We start from the raw sequence: 6172 nt of genomic DNA, 5'->3' as shown, positions 1-6172 counted from the left end.
TAATCTGCATTTGGGGTCGGTGCACGAGCTTTTTGACTCGCCTCCCCCTGTCGCGACCTTATGAGCCGACGAAACCTGCATTTAGGGTGGGTGCACGAGCTTTCTGACTCGCCTCCCCCTGTCGCGACCTTATGAGCCGACGAAACCTGCATTTAGGGTGGGTGCACGAGCTTTCTGACTCGCCTCCCCCTGTCGCGACCTTATGAGCCGACGAAACCTGCATTTAGGGTGGGTGCATGAGCTTTCTGACTCGCCTCCCCCTGTCGCGACCTTATGAGCCGACGAAACCTGCATTTAGGGTGGGTGCACGAGCTTTCTAACTCGCCTCCCCCTGTCGCGACCTTATGAGCCGACGAAACCTGCATTTAGGGTGGGTGCATGAGCTTTCTGACTCGCCTCCCCCTGTCGCGACCTTATGAGCCGACGAAACCTGCATTTAGGGTGGGTGCATGAACTTTCTGAGTCGCCTCCCCCTGTCGCGACCTTATGAGCCGACGAAACCTGCATTTAGGGTTGGTGCACGAGCTTTCTGACTCGCCTCCCCCTGTCGCGACCTTGTGAGCCGACGAAACCTGCATTTAGGGTGGGTGCACGAGCTTTCTGACTCGCCTCCCCCTGTCGCGACCTTATGAGCCGACGAAACCTGCATTTAGGGTGGGTGCACGAGCTTTCTGACTTGCCTCCCCCTGTCGCGACCTTATGAGCCGACGAAACCTGCATTTAGGGTGGGTGCGCGAGCTTTCTGACTCGCCTCCCCCTGTCGCGACCTTATGAGCCGACGAAACCTGCATTTAGGATGGGTGCACGAGCTTTCTGACTCGCCTCCCCCTGTCGCGACCTTATGAGCCGACGAAATTACTGTTGCTATTTTTCGTCGTGGCATAGCCCTGAAGGTTTTAAGCCTTTTCTTTCTGATGCTTGTTGAAAATATCTATAGTTTGTTTGTTTTCACATATGCTATTCTCAAAGCTTAAGACAGGAGGGTGATAAGAATTGTTTCATCCATGGCAAATTAAGCGTTATAGAAGACTCTTATAAAGGCGGGTCAAATATTTCAAATCGCCTTAAGGGCGATATAAAGGTTCTTGCAAAAGGTATCATCAAAAACAGTACTGACTTACGGAAAAAGGACCTATTACATGGCTCTCAGGCCAAATTCAATAAAGTTTACTTTGCTGGCGCCTCGGGATCATCCTGGTATGAGCTCTGGCCGACTTCGATTTGCAAGTCGCCCAATACCCAATTGCACTTGGCCAAAGCAGCAAAGTCATCTTCATCAGTCAGAATTGATGCCAAGTCTGCTTCCAAGTCGAAAGGATTCTTGGGTCGCCGAGGAGTTAGACTGGTCGTCACGAAGGTTGGCGGGCTGACCTTCTTGTTTCTGCTATCATAAGCCGCCTGGTATTTTGTTAAATCAAGGCTTGTGGCAAGTTGAGTTGCAGCCAGCCGAGAGTCCTTGACGACTCGCTGATAGTCCTCTTCAACAAATTCTGACCCATCGTCCTTGAGCTGAGGAAAGCCTGCGGCTACTTCTTCTAAGTTGATTTCTGGAGCATACACCAAATAGCGACTCAGGGCAGTCAAAACACCTCTTCGGGCGGCTGACCGAGTTAACTCGCCAATCTGAGGGGGAAGTGTGGACAAGCAGCCAAGCACCTTCTTGATGGAAGTGATAGGTTCTTTGGCACCCATCACAGCTTTAACAGTCAAGACACTACCTGTGTACAATTGCTCTGTCAGCGTGTAAATCGCCTTCAGCATCAACACACAGTCTTCTTGATGGTTGGCGGCTCTCGGACCTGAATCATGATGATTAGCGACTTATCATAAATGTTATTTTAAAAAAAAAGAGAGGAGGAGATCAAAGGTTTAAGTAAAGCTTACCAAAGACGGCTTGCGTCATGTTGGAGATATGACGCTTTAAGCCGGACAACTCCTGTTGTACAGTGGCCACCCTAGCTTCAGCCTTCTCTGCTCTCTTCAAGGCGGCATTTTGGTCAGCCTGAGCTTTTTTCAACTCGGCCTTGAATTTTACCAGTTCGGCCAAGGCCAATTGACATTTTTCCTCCGACTTAGCTCGGGCGTCTTGTTGCCCAGCTAAATTTTTCCTTAGATCGCCCAGCGCCGTTTCGGTCTGAGCAAGGTTTTCCTATTGAAAGTTTAAAATAAGGGCAAGTCTCAGAATTACTGCAAAGCAATATCCCTGACACTTGGGGGCTAATGTATAATTTTTTCAGATGAAATTGTACAAAGATCAAGACCTGGCTCATCTTTTTACTGATGACCCGGCCCTTGGGGGTTACTGGTCGCGAAGTTTTTTCTAGATTTTTGAAGACCCGGCTCATCTTTTTACTGATGACCCAGCCCTTGGGGGTTACTGGTCGCGAAGTTTTTTCTAGATTTTTCAAGACCCGGCTCATCTTTTTACTAATGACCCGGCCCTTGGGGGTTACTGGCCGTGAAGTTTTTTCTAAATTTTCAAGACCCGGCTCATCTTTTTACTGATGACCCGGCCCTTGGGGGTTAATGGGAATAATATAGTATAACAAAATTTACATCATGTTTGTTGTTTAACATCTGCAGCAGGTTTTTCTCCATCTCATAGCTCGCTTCCAGGCGACTTGCAAAGCCAGAGCAGAGTTCCTTAAACTCCAAATTTGCATATTCGGAAAGTTTCGCCTTGGAGAGCCCAGACTCGGGAATGGCTTGAGAGGAGGATGCTACATGTTTGGACAAAACTGTCACCGCTGGCTTAGAAAAGCCAGAACCAGTAATAACCATAGCATCTGGGTCTTCTGTTGTCGTCAATGGGCTTGGCGGCTTAGGGGCATCCATTGTTTCCTTCGGCGACTCAGGAAGATCCACTTGAGTCGCAGGCTCAGTTTGATCCGGATTGTCTTGAGTCGGAGTTGATTCTTTTGTGGGTTCTGAAGTTGCGTCAGGAGTTGATCCACTGGTTTTTCTCTTCTTGGCCTGTGCCCCGAAAAAAGGGAATAAGCACGTTAAGGAATTGAAAGCTCGTTATTCTCAAAAGTCAAGGCAAGGTTATCAAAAGACTTACCCCGGAACTCGAATCATTGGTGGAAGTGTCGACATCACTGAGTCGCCAGAAGTGGGAGGAGAGTTCTGTAAGAATTATACGTCAATAATACAGGCGGGTTACAAGCGTGATCCAAAGAGACATGAAGAATGGTTACTCATAAGAGTACCTCGCTTGGTTTTCTTTTGTTCGTTGCTGGTAAGCCAGATACCAGATCGCCGGAGTGACTTCGTGTTTTCCGATTTGAGGCATGATGTGCTTTCTTCAGTAGGAAATTTGGGTCCAAATAAGTATTTGGATGTGAGAAGGGAACTTTCCCACAAATTTGCCTGGCCGGCTTAGGTGGAGAAGGAGATGAATCGGAGGAAACAGAAACTACCTCAACAAAGTCCTCCTGGCTTTCGTTATCTTCATTCTATTTCAAGGAAAGAGAGAGATATAAATACAAAGGTTAACAGTAATAGGTGGCGAGTGAAAAGAGGACGAATTTTTACCTCCGAAAGTGCATCGCCGACTTGAGATTCGTCAACTTCGGATGGTTCAGCTGCAGCAGATTTGCCCTTACCCTTGTTTTTCTTTGAGGGCGGCTTGACATTTTTCATGGCTTGCCTTTTGGGCTTCCTGGACCAGAACTTATCGCCTTTCTAAAATGGCATATGTTACGAAACCACAATACAAATGAAGCATAAAGAATAAAGACCAAAGGCGGGTTAGGTTTGTTTACCTTGGGCGCGGGGTTGATTTTGCAGAAAGGCTTAAGGCCGATCTGGCCGCATTTTCCCGCAGGCTCGCCAGTCAGCTTTTTGATAATGGTAACTATATCCTTTTCCGTTAAAGCTGTGCGAAAATAGCATTGAGGATGATCTAGGGTGCCATCAAATTCACACATCAGGCCATCCCGACTGCTCAGAGGGAGGATACGCCATTCAACCCAGCAGCGGATTAGGTCGACCCCGGTAAGGCCGTTGTTCGTCAAAGATCTTAATTCAGATAGTATTGGGATGAATTCTGATTCCTCCTCCTCGGTAAGCTTGTCTGGAAGCTTGAAGTTGGTCGGGAGGCGAGTTGGCCTGTAAACCAGAAGCTTGTTCTCGCCAGCAGGAGACGTCTCGATAGTAAAACCAAGACTCGCCCCAGCCTTTGGGATGGCTAGGCATGGTGAGTGAGGGGAATGGGCTATCCGTGCGGCGCTGGACATTGACGCCACCAAGTTCCAAGCTGGGGCCGTTATGGAATTCCGTTTGGCGATTCAGATGGAAAAAATGCCAGAATAAAGGGACAGAAGGCTCGATCCGCAGATAAGCCTCACAAAGAACTTGGAATTGGCACAAATTACTTATGGAATTGGGTCCCAGATCCTGGAGACGGACGTTCATGAAAGTCAAGGCGTCCCTAAGAAATTTTGATCCGGGCGGCTTAAAACCTCGCTCTAGGTGTTCAACAAAAACGATTATTTCCCCTTCTTTGGGGTTAGGGAGATCTTCTCCGAACCCGGTGCGCCAGCCAATAACATCCTGAGGATCCAAATTGCCCGTTTTCACATAATCGGCTAATATGGAGTCATCAACCTTGGTAGGAAGCCAGTCACTCTTGAAGACGGCGCCCATGCTACAAATAAGTAAAGTATGATATTACATGCCTTGGACACCTACTGTATGGGATGAAATCAGTTCATTTAACCCGCCGAGTACATTGATTAAGGAAAGTTTTGACCCGCCAGATCAAAGGGGCGAGTAGGATCACTATGGCGACTTATGGAAGTGTGGTTATTCTCAAGGGCTACGTTTTGAAGACGGTAAAAGCGTTTCATTTGAAGTACCAGGAGATGAGGACTACAAACAACCTTTTGCAAACAGTAAATAGGGAATGGATCTACCAGACATACGAGAAAACCTAAAGAAAATGACCGGTCACGACAGTTTATTATCGGATGACGCCCTTCGCTTGGTGGAAACATTATTTTCAAATATTCACGAGTAAAGGCAGATAAGTAAAAGAATTCAGAACATTAGCTATCCTACCAACGCTCGTGTTAATCGATTCAGAGCAGGTAGCGTCTATATGCAAGTAGCTTCAAGAACGCGACAATGGCGGGAGTTCAAGTGGAGAGTGAATTTACTCCTAAAAATAGGTGGAGGCCTAACCTGATACTGTCGGGTAAGAATAGACGATGGTGTTGGGGCTTGCTGGAGAAGCACTGGCGTCCCGTCGAGCGAAGAGGTTTCCGGCGGTGGCGAAGTTCGTGGTAAATGGCGAGGTGACCGACGGCGAAGCAGTCGACGTTGACGATGGCGGATGTGTTGGTTGCGGCACAAGAATGGATGACGGCGAAAGCCCACAGGCGGCACCGAAGCTCCTCGTGTGAAGGCCGAAAGCACGACCGGCGGCGGATTCCTCGGGGCGATGAGTTTTTCTCGCTGCGCTAGTAGGGAGGAAGGTAACAGGACTGGTAGGTGGGAAGCGCCAGTTCTGTCCCCCTTGGCCTATTTATCAAGGCAGGTGCTGGAATCGAGGCGCCATGGGCGGGAACCGCCGGGGGATAAAAGATTCGCTATAAATGCGCGCCGAAGATTTCGGGATAATAATGCGCTAAAGATCCGTTGGAGTTGTGGCGGTTTTCCCGAAAAAAGAGGAATAAGAAAAGGCCAGTTAGTAATGATCTGGCGACTTAAGGGATTTTTTCAGTGCCCCAAAGGCAATGGCGGGTGTACAATTTTTTGACAGGCGAAGAAAAGTAGGGAATGAATCGCCTTCAATGAAGCAGAGGTATTGGCATGAAGAAGAAAGGTTCAAGTCAATTTGGGGCCTAATGTTGGGGATGTACCCAGTGGATGACCCGCCCTAGTTGGGCTGGGTTATCCATTGGGCGATTCATATAAATGTTTAGTTGGGCCTCGTTTTGGCCAAATCAAGGTCGTACGACGAGTATGGCTCTTGACGGGTCTCCCAGCTTTGGAAGATGGCGATTTAGAGAACGCAATGGTCACGAGTTGTAGAAAGGAAGGAATCCTTGTAAACCCTAGGGAATCGACCTATATATAAAGGCGAAGTCCCAGGGGACAGGGGACGGGTTTGAAATCATCCAGTGCTAGGTTTAGGCGAGTTACGCCTTCCTTGTAATCGAATCCATAT

The sequence above is a fragment of the Hordeum vulgare genome, chromosome 4H (assembly GCF_904849725.1).
Source record: "Hordeum vulgare subsp. vulgare chromosome 4H, MorexV3_pseudomolecules_assembly, whole genome shotgun sequence".
Classification (NCBI taxonomy): Eukaryota; Viridiplantae; Streptophyta; class Magnoliopsida; order Poales; family Poaceae; genus Hordeum; species Hordeum vulgare.
Note: the sequence above shows the minus strand (reverse complement) of the source record.